Raw genomic sequence first — 11,838 nt, 5'->3', positions numbered from 1 at the left:
TTCATACTGCAATATTTCTCATATAACAAGTCGAGAAGGGAACAACTCTATATTAGATATTCAAAAGATTTTATAGAGTGAATTGGAGAGTAGTGTAATATAAGATAAGATAGAATAATGTGGGTTTCGGAGCTTAAAGGACAAAAAAATTGTGAATTATTTTTATAAGTGTTACAAAATTTAGTATTAAATCAAAAGGGCAACATTTAAATGGAAGAATGAATATTGTTAAGTGATATGTTGTAAGGCTTATATTGACATAATCTTGTAAGATTCATGATAGAATGAGCCTTACACAAGGCTCATGCCAGCATCAGTATATTTTTTACGTTCAATATAATGATTTCAGCACGAGCCTTACAAACTCTTGCATGAGAATAGAGAATGGTAGATTTTTTTTTATAGGGATGGTCATTCGATATTTTCGGTTCGGTTTCGTTTTTTTTATTTTTTTTATTTTGGTTTTTGTAAATTGTGTACTGAATACCGAATTGAAATATTTTGATTCGGTTTAATTTTTATTAATTTGATTCGATTTTTTAATGGGCCTGCTTAGTAGGCTTTTTAAAATTTTAAACTTTACAACTTTTTTGTTTGATTTTCCAACTTAATGGGCTAGTAAAAATAGACAATACATCAAAGAAGTGCATTACTAATTTACTACCAAATATCAATATGTCATTAGGCATTAACACCACAAATTTTCAATTCACAATGTCACTAAAACACACAATTTAATTAACAATGACACTAAAACAAAAGTTGCATTGTAGATTGTAGTTAATATCTTCAGAAATACAACATAATAACAATATTACAAGTAACAATAAAGTCTTTCATGAGCTCATAATAAACAATAATAAGAAACAAACAATGTATTTTAAACTTCTTGTCTTCTTCCATGAGATTACTTTCAATTCAAATGTCAACAATAACAAACAACAATAATGAGTTTCTTGACTTTCTTCCATGAGATCGCTTTCAACTTTCAAGTTTCACGTGCCAACAAAATTATTTCTTCATTGTCTTGACCCTTGGACCTTTTAAGATAAAATCAAATGTTGTAATACTACTATTAAGATTAAAAAATGATATGATTCAATAAATGATGTATTAAACTCACCACTTGCAAGTCAATCATAGATCAACAATGGAAGAGTTTCTTCCACTATTTGCCATCTCTATAAATAAGAAAAAGAAACATGTCATACAAGATACAACACAAATAGTATTTTATTTTTTTCAAAAATAAATAAAAATAAAAAGTATTACCAAGTTCAATTTTTCAAGAAACTCCAAACTTTCTTCAACACAAATAGGCTTGGTTTCTTGTCTAAGCCAATCTTGGACACAAATAAGACATTACATACATTTGGGAGTCAATGAACTTCTAAAGGGATCTAGAATACGATCACCGGTGCTAAATGCACATTCCGATGCCACACTCGACATAGGAATAGACAATAGATCTTGAGCCAACTGTGAAAGTACAGAAAATCTAGGAGAATTAACTTTCCACCAACTCAAAATATCAAAATTTCCAGATTCAGGCTCTTGGTCTTCAATAAGATATTTATCCAACTCAGATTTAACACCTAAACTTTCCAAATCTTTCTTTTGTTTCTTCATGTGCAACTTAGTTCTCAAAGAATTTTTGGACACATTTTGAGAAATACCACAAGCAGAAGAATCACATGAGTCAGATGAAGATGGTTGACTTTTGGAATCTTTTCCATACTTACTTACATATATCGCAAACAAATCCCTCAAGTTAGCCTCTACTTTCGTATTCACTACATTTCCGTTTATTCCCCAAGTAATTCTTCAAGAGCAAAACTAACATACAAATTTATTGCAAGGATCCAAAACAGAAGCAATAAATATCATTTTGGTCATTTTTTCAGGAGTATCCCAATATTTCTTAAATTTTTCTTTCATTCCGGAAGCCATTTTACTCAAATCAAGGTCATCACTTGCCATACATAATTTCAAATCAGCATTAAGTTCACATATATCTTCAAAATGAACATTACAAGTAACATACCGTGAACCTGAAACTTTCAAAGTGAGCTCATAAAATTTTTCAAGAAACTTTGTGACATTCCTCACATTAGCCCAATCTTCATATTGAATGAACCTGTGATACTTCCATGTTCACAAACATCAGTAGCAAGAAAAATTTTAAAATTACCATCATAAAGATCAAAGCTCTCAAAAGCCTTCTCAAACTTTTCTGTTATCTGACATCAAATAGGTGGAATTCCACCTAGTAGGCACATCTAAAGACAACATCTTATCACATTCTATCTTTTGAATTTCAACACATTTCAAGAAGTTTTTTGTCCTTGAAAAGATGATCTAACATATTTCACCATTTGTCTCACCCTTTTGGTAAAAGGACCAATTTCTTTCAAACCATCTTGCACAATTATTTAAGTATATGTGTCATACATCTCACATGGAGATGCTTACCTTCCATAAAATTAGTTCCCCACATATCTAATTTTTTGGACAACTCTAAAACTGCCACATCATTTGAAGAGGCATTATCAACTGTAACAGTAAAAACGTTATCCAACTTCCAATCAAGTAAACAGTTACTAATAGACTCAACCAAATGCTCACCTTTATGACTAGTGATAGGACAAAAAATTAATATCTTTTATGAAGACCCAATCCCTATCAATAAAGTGAGCAGTCAAACACATATAATTGATTCTTTGCACCGAAGTCCATGTATCTGTTGTGAGACAAATTCTTGATTGTATTTCTCTTAAAGATTGTTTCAAATTTATTCTCAATTCACCATAAAATTCATAACAATCCTTTGTTATGGTTCTATGAGAAGGAATATAAAACAAAGGTTGGAGTTTCCTCATAAACTTCTTAAAGCATTCTTTTTCAACAAAACAAAAAGGTAGTTCATCCAAAATTATCATCTCAACTAAAGCTCTCCTACATAGCTCTTGCTCAAATTTCCAAGTCTCTAAATTGTTACTTTGAATATTTAATAATTTTTAAATACAGGGTGCAACAGTCGGAGGCTTATACACTTTACACCAATAAGTCAAATGTTTTTTTAGTCCACTTGTTCGATTTCTTGTTGTATTGGTAGCATAGTATTGTTTACAATGTAAGCACTTTGCTTTAACTAATACACCATTTTCAAAACCTTTTCAAAGTGTTGCCAAATAGGAGATTTTCTTTTCTTTTTTGTTATTTCTGTGCCAATTGACGGATCATTGCTATTACTAGGTGTATTATCTGTAGAATCGGCCATACTTATTCGACTTTGATCAGCTACACCCATATTTAATTGATTTTGTTCAACCATCTATATAAAAAAATTCACAATAAACTCACACTAACTAGTACAAAAACAAAATCAGAAAGAAAAAAGTAAAAGAAGTCAAGAACAAAGAAGAAAATTAGAAAAACAAACCTGACTGGCCTGGCCGCCGAACGCCGGTCACAGTTTGAAGGCTTGAAGTCACTGTAGGCGACGACTGCTGCTGCTAGAGGAAGAGCTGCTGCCTGCAAGAGGAAGAGGAGGCTGCAAGATGAATATTAAAAATTAAATTAGGAATAGGGACATTACGTAGGGTTTTACATTCTTTTTTCTTTTTTTAAAAGACTATTTAACATCAATAATTATTAATTAATATAATATAAGTATAATATAAATTATAGTATAATATTTCGATTTAAACCAAAATATCATAAACCAAAATAATACGTACCGAAAATCGAACCAAAAAATATAAAAAAGTAAAAGAAATACCAAATTGAAAATCGAAAAATCGAAACCAAAATTCTAAAAAAATTCAATTCGATCGGTGTTTCGATTTTCCGGTATTTATTCCCACCCCTAATTTTTTACTTCCAATCTTAGGTATATTTTTACTTTCAATCTTGATTATAATTTTTGTTTGCTTGTATAATTAGCTCATAATTGGTAAATAAAAGTGATTAGACTACTTCACTTGCTTTAACCTTATTTTATTAATTTTAACTTTATATGCGGTTAAAAAAATTTTTGACAGTCAAATTTTATTTCTAAATATTATCATTAAAAAAAGATATTCATAATACTTGTCATTAATAAAACATAATTAATAAATTATTTCTTTCTTTACCCTTGGTTATAAATATAAGTAAATATTTACTATTCTGATAAGAAAAAGTAGCTATTTGATAAAAGTAATAGGAAAAATCCTTGTGGCCAGAATGATACATTCACACTATTAACAAGTTTATTTTTTTTTGAAACTTTTATACTTATTCAAATTTAAATTTATAAATTATTTTTTAATACATGACAAAGTTTCCCAATAAATGGGGAATAGACTTAGGGCCTGTTTGGATTGATCTTTGGCTTATGACTTATAAATCAAAAGTTATAAGTTAGGATTTAGGTTTTTGACTTATTTTATTATTTTGGCTTTAAAATAAGTGCTTAGAAGTACTTTTTAACTTTAGCCAAACACTTTAAAACTTCTTAAAAACTATTCTGGCTTAAAAGCACCTAAAATAAGTCAATCCAAACGGACACTTATTCCCGAAATCTCATAACGTTCATAAATACATGTTAATTTCAATTTTTTTTAAAGGCTAAAAATGATGGCCTCAATAATTTCTTTTCTTCCCTCTACTTTTCAATATAAATTATAAAGAGCACAAATATTAATGCGCAATTAAGAAATAAAATTTGAAATTTAAATGGAAAAATAAGCACTAATAATATTAAATTTTTTAAAATAAAATTAACTCACACTCGATTGAAATTCAATATTCATAAAATAACTTAAGAGGTAAAATTATTAATGAAAAATGGCATATATACTGACCATTTATATAATACTACTATACTAATAACAATAATAAATTATATTTCTCAATCTTGTGATTTAGAGATAATATATTTTTTGTTAAAAGAAAGTGACTCATGTTTATTTCAATTGTTACATATATAACATTGTGATAGTTAAAATCTTTTTTAGCTGTTGGAAGTGAAAAAATTGATTCAAATTATTTTTGATAAAATAAAATTATACAAGGTAAATTTGACCCTTCTCGCAATATTTCAAGGTATGTTTGAAGAGATAAGATCATTTTTGGCTGACGGAAGTGAAAACTTATTAAAAACTTTTACAAAGTAAAAATTATAAAATGTATGTTTGACTATTCTCGCAAAATTTTAAGGTATATTTGATCCTCTTCATATATAATTTTTGTCTCTTTTTTTGTTTTTATCTGTATTAATTCAATGACTAATTTTGATGTACTATGTTGATGATCAAATTTAATTTTTCACTCATCTTCTTTCATAGTCAATTATAGATGCATCAACTTTTTTAAACTATAAAAATAAAATTCAATATGACCGCAAAAAAATTAATTTTAGTTTGCTTTTTTTTTATTATAAAAAATCAGTTTTATTTCGTTTACTATTTCATTTTATTTCTTTTCCACACTAAAGAACGAAAGTCAAAAAATTAAATAGGAACAATAAACTCAAATAATTATAAACAAATATATTCATGAAGGAGATAATTAAGACCAAAATTAACCGGTGAATTAAGAAACTCAAACTATTATCTCTATATCACAAAATAAAGGAGTATATCAAATCCTTTTTCCTAACAATAATCCAACATAATCTCCACAATGGTATTATCGTGAAGACCAAACAAAAAGTAATGAAGTGTAAAAAATATCTTGAACCTCGTTTGATTATTCTATATCATTGTTAGTATTATATTAAAAAGAGAGTAGTCAACTCTTGATATTAAGACAATTATAATAAGAGATGACTTTCTTAATTCAAGACATCACAAAAAAGTGCATTATTTTTATATTTATTTAAAACATCTAAATCTCAATATTATATTATTATTTTTCTAAAAGAAAAATATATACGATGGATAAACGGTTGATCAATTATTTAAGAACCACATTAATCATTAATCATTCAATTGTAAATTGCAGAATCCAAATTTAATTTGCTAAAGTATATTATATATTGCTGAGAATCCCCGAGAGTAACGTGGTAGAGTGTGTTTGGTATGAAGGAAAATATTTTCTGGAAAATGTTTTCCAATTTTCTCATGTTTGATTGTGACAAAAGTTTTGGAAAATGTTTTCCAAATCAACTCATTTTCCTCAAAATTAAGAAAAATGACTTCCCTTCAAAAATTAAGGAAATCATTTTTCAACACTCTCCTCCATTTAAATTACATTTTTTTTTAGGAAAAACTGCAATTTTAAAAAAATATTTTCAATTTTAAAATACTATTATTTTTACCCGATCCCTGACCCCACCCACCCACCCACCAGCCAACCCTCCCTCCCCCAAAAAATAATTTTGCTTTTTAAAAATATTTTCAACTTTAAATTTTTATTTTTAAATTCCTACATCCCTCCCCCTCGCCAGCCCCCACCCATCCCCAACCCCCAAAAAAATTAATTTTATTTTTTTGAAAATACTATAAACTTCAAATTTTTATTTTTTCACTCCTACCTCCTCCCCCGGCCCTACCACCACCACCCCAAAAAAATTGTTTTTAAAAAATATTTTCAATTTCATAAATTATTTTCTACTCTAGTAAAATAAAGGAAAAATGCACAAGTACCCCCTCAACCTATGCCCGAAATCCCAGAGACACACTTATACTGTACTAAGGTCCTATTACCCCCCTGAACTTATTTTATAAGTAGTTTTCTACCCCTTTTTAGCTTACGTGGCACTAGTTTGAAAAAAAAGTCAACCATCGTCGGGCCCACAAGATAGTGCCACGTAGGCTAAAAAGGGGTAAAAAATTATTAATAAAATAAGTTCAGGGGGGTAATAGGACCTTAGTATAATATAAGTATGTCTCTGAGATTTCGGGCATAGATTGAGGAGGTACTTGGGCTTTATCCCTAAAATAAAAGATGTCTCTCAAAGACATTTCTCATACATAAATCAAACATTAAAATCATTTCAGGAAATATTTTTTACTCCAACCAAACATGAGAAAATAAGTCCAAAATCTACTTCTTTTCCAGGAAAACATTTTCCTTCATACCAAACACACACTTAATGTTAATTATAGTCATGTACCAACACTATATTACGTCGATTTGGTAACTTATAGATGATTATTCATATATTTTTACTAATATGGCATCTAAGTATATAATTTTATTAATTATTATGTTTAAATAAATATAAGCTTTTTATTTGAATATTTTAAAACATAATCTAAAAGTATATTAATAGTGACAACCAAAACTCGGAACATTTAGAGATGGTAGATATAAAAATATTGAAAAAATCATATAGTTCATTTGTATCGACCCTATTTGACTACAATCATATCAAATATGTTATAGTCTTGCACCCTTATATTATGTTGGCTTGATAATATTTGAACTATTACTTATTTATTGTTATTGATATGATTTTTAACTAAGTGAGTTTATGAAATTTGTGTTTAAATAATTTAAAATACATATTTAAATAATTCTGTAAGTATTATTTAAAAGTATTTTAATAAAGTCATGCAAAGCTCAAAACACTTTATTATGATAAACATCAAAACATTGTAGAAATTAATAAAGTGTAAATTCATTATAGATAAATATAGTTGGAGGTGTAAGTGCATATTTCTTATAGCACATAAAGTGTAAATGTTTAAGTTTGAAATATAGAGACTGTATTTAAATATGAGTCTGTCACGACCCAAATCCGGGCCGCGACTGGCACCCACACTTACTCTAAACCTTAACATTTCAATATAATATAAACAGAAAGTAATGCGGAAGACTTCAACTCATTAACAAAATCAATAACTATTATTATCCCCAAAATCTGGAAGTCATCATCACAAGAACATCTACTTCAAATTACTAAGTCTAAGAGTATCTAAGAAGCTAAAATACATAAACAGCTAGTCCATGCCGGAATTTCAAGGCATCAAGACATGAAGAGGAGGATCCAGTCCAAGCTAGAAGCATTAGCTCACCCTGATATTCGGAGTAATGAAGACTGGCTAGAGTTGCGGTTGAGTTGAAGACGACGGTATGTTTGCTGCATTCCACAAATAACAAAGAAGAAAACATAAAAGTAGGGGGTCAGTACAAACACGGGTACTGAGTAGATATCATCGGCCAACTCAAAATAGAAAATAGTATATATTAAGCAATATCACAAAATCAACTAATATCCTTAGCATGCAGCATTTACAGTTACCATAACCCTTGGTTACAACACCAAGCACATCAATGAGGACTCACGCCTCCTCATCATACTCATTTGGGAATTCGGTTCATTAGATTGAATATATTAACATCTTTCAAGATTCATTATCTTTATTCCCCTCGTGTCGGTATGTGACACTCCGCTCCTCAATATACTATCCTGGTGTCGGAACGTGACACTCCGATCCTCATATACTATCCTGGTACCGGAACGTGGCACCCGATCCATATTCTATCCTGGTGTCGGAACATGACACCCGCTCCATATTCTATCCTGGTACCGGAACGTGGCACCCGATCCATATACTATCCTGGTGTCGGAACGTGACACTCCGATCCTCATATGCTATCGTGGTACCGGAACGTGGCACCCGATCCATATTCTATCCTGGTGTCGGAACGTGACACTCCGATCCTCATATTCTATCCTGGTACCGAAACGTGGCACCCGATCCCCTAATCTCACTACTTTCATTCATCAAGCCTTCTTTTATACCAAGGCATCATCATTAACAAAGTAGATTAGGGTTTCTTTTCAAGATTTGGGATTCAATAGCTTCATCATGCTTATTTATTCATAATTACATAATCACATCATTCATGCAAGCATACAATTAAGCATATAGAAGGTTCACGATACTACTAACACATATCATTCGCTATTAAGAGTTTACTACGAATAGCATGAAAACCATAACCTACCTCCACCGAAGATTTGTGATTAAGCAAGCAATTTCCCAAGCTTTGTGTTTTTCCTCTTGTTCGATCCTCTCTCTCGTTCAACTTTCTCTCTCTTTCTCTTGTTCTTTCTATTTTCTTTATTCAAACCCTCTTTCTTTTACCCCTAATTAGTATATAATTAAGAATTAAAGATGGCAATAATAACCCACTAATTAACTTAAGGTTACCTCTTTTAACCCCCAAGTAATTAGACTTATTAAGATTAACCCACTAACTTTATAATTAAAGCAGGAATAGTCAAAAACGCCCCTTAAAACGTAGAAAGAAATCCGACCCAGATTGGGATTACGCAGTCTGTGACGGCCCGTCGCGCCTGCGACGGTCCGTCCTGCTGCCCCGTCACAGAGTTCAGAGACTCAATTTCTCTGAAAAGTCTATGATGGTCCGTCACACCTGTGGCGGTCCGTCCTGCCATTCCGTTACGAAGTTCAGAGAGTCGATTTTCAGTACCCAATTTCAGATTTTCTAAGTGATTTGAAACGAGACCCTGTGACGGTCCGTCGTGCCCATGACGGTCCGTCGTGCCCATGACGGTCCGTCGTGCCCATGACGGTCCGTCGTGGGGTCCGTCGCCTCAGCCTGTTTTTCCAGAAATAAAATCTGCTGCTCAAAACGACTAAACAGGTCGTTACAGAGTCATATTAGAAAAAATTAAGTGACATATTAATTATTTATACATAGAGATTTGACATTAAATCAAATTAATGATATTTTTTTGTGCTCTTAAAAAAAATTACGCTAATAAATATTTTATCAGCTTCATTCCATATGATGAATTTAATCAATTTGAATGCTTAAATATAATTATTTATGTTCACCATATTCTTGTTTTTTTATAGAGACAAAAAAAAGTCAAGAAGGAGAAGTAAAATGAAAAAAAAAAGAACTAGAAAAAGGCACGAGACCCAAAAAATTCATCTTGAACGTTCATATTATTTAGAAAATATTAAAAAGTAAATTTTATTTAGGAAGAAAAAGGTATAACAATCTTTTTCACTATTCTGACTAAATTTCGACCAATTTTTGTTTGGTTACTTAGCACTTTCCAAAGTAATAAATAAGTGATTAAAAAAAGTACTAATAAATAAGGATGATAAGGAGTATAAGAAACTTTTAGTATTAAGTGAGTCAAGAATGAATGTTAATAATAAGTAATGGTCATTTCATTTAAACAACTCTAAGCCTATTTTAGCTCATGTTCTATTGGCTGCTCTTTTTTCAAGTAAGTTTGTAATAAATAAATTATCAAAATTTTCATATATGATCTATAATTTCAAGAAAATGGTGTACTAATGATTTAAATATGATTTCCTTCATGTAAATTTATATGGTATTTTTTGCAATTTTTATAAATTAATTTGACTAGTTTGCAAAATGAATTATATTGAAAATAACAAGAATCTTAAATTTGGAGAGTTAACTTAAGTATGAGTTTTGAGTCAACTTCAAACGATCATAACTCCTAGCACAGGATGAGCTAGGTGTGCTACAAGATACTATAGGAAAGATCTCTGAATTCTCTTTCCAAAGCCGCTAGTTTGCTAAGTTTCGAGTTCGGATGAGTGAGATGTGACCTTTTGAAGTTAGGTTGTCTAGTTAAGAAAAGTTAGCCGAAAATATGAGGGGTATTTTGTTCCTTTCCTTACCCAATCAGATTTAATTCATTTTTAGTAATATTTTAGAGGCGAAATACTTTTAGGTTCAGCTTTATAATCCTAATATACTTTTAGGATTTTAGTTGGGAGTTCAAGAAGAGAAACGAAGAGAAAAGAGGAGACAAGAGGAAATAATGAAGAAGTTCGTCGACGTTCTTGAGTTTAGTTGTGGATTTTCTCCATAATTTTAATCCCTAAGAGGGATTTAAGCTTCCATAGTGTTGGGTTTGTTCACCCACACACCAATCATGTTATTTTCAGCGCAAATTTCATTCTTAAAGTTGAAAGATTAGAGTTCTTCATATGTATTATTGAAGTTTCATTAAGTTTTGATGTAAGATTCTAGTTAGGTCAACTTTAAACAACAATATATCTTAGATTATTAGGAGTTTTTTTTTATTTCCCACCAGGTGTCCTGAGTTCACATTGGAGCTCCAACTAAATTCGGATGGCGCACTGCACGGCCCACTGCCAACAGAATTTTCTCCATACCCAAGGCTCGAACCAGAGATCACTGGTTAAGGGTGGAGCACTCCCACCAGTGCACCACAACCCATGTTGGTGAATGTTAGGAGTTACTTGAGACATAACCTATCCAAGTAAAGTAATTAAACCTTCTTTCCAACGCCACCAATTTTGTGTCAATTTAATTTCTGACTAAAAAGTTATGATTACTTTAGTAACTTGTACAATGTTGTTACGAATTAGCTGATGGGAAAAGATTAAAAAAAAAGGTTGTGTTTGGTTTTTTACCTCCAAAAAAACATATTTCTTGACTAGTAAAAGGTTTAAAACAATCAGATTTTCATCTTTACTAATGGAAATCATAATTCTTGGCCATAAAGATTTTATGAAACTAATTCAAGAATCTCAAGAAAATTTTTCTTGATCATTGACCTTCAAGCTAGGGTTTCAAGGTTTCTATTCATGTTCTTATCCAAGATTCTTCAGGAACCCTGTTCTTCCTATCTAATATAATTTCTAACATGATCATGACCTTGAATTCATACTTTAAATTCAAGGTAGAGTTGAGGGTTTAAGTTTTTGAGAATTCTTTCAAACGCTCTAAAAAAGTCCTTTTGAGGAGTCTTCTACATGTTCTAGTAACTTGTTTTAAGACTCAAGTTAGTGAGCATGAAAGTGAGAAACATGTATTCATGAGTCTACATAGCTCTTGAATTCATAATTCACATTCAGAAGA

Source organism: Solanum lycopersicum, chromosome 12 (assembly GCF_036512215.1).
Source record: "Solanum lycopersicum chromosome 12, SLM_r2.1".
Classification (NCBI taxonomy): Eukaryota; Viridiplantae; Streptophyta; class Magnoliopsida; order Solanales; family Solanaceae; genus Solanum; species Solanum lycopersicum.
The sequence above is the reverse complement of the archived record's forward strand: the minus strand, read 5'-3'. Positions refer to the sequence as shown.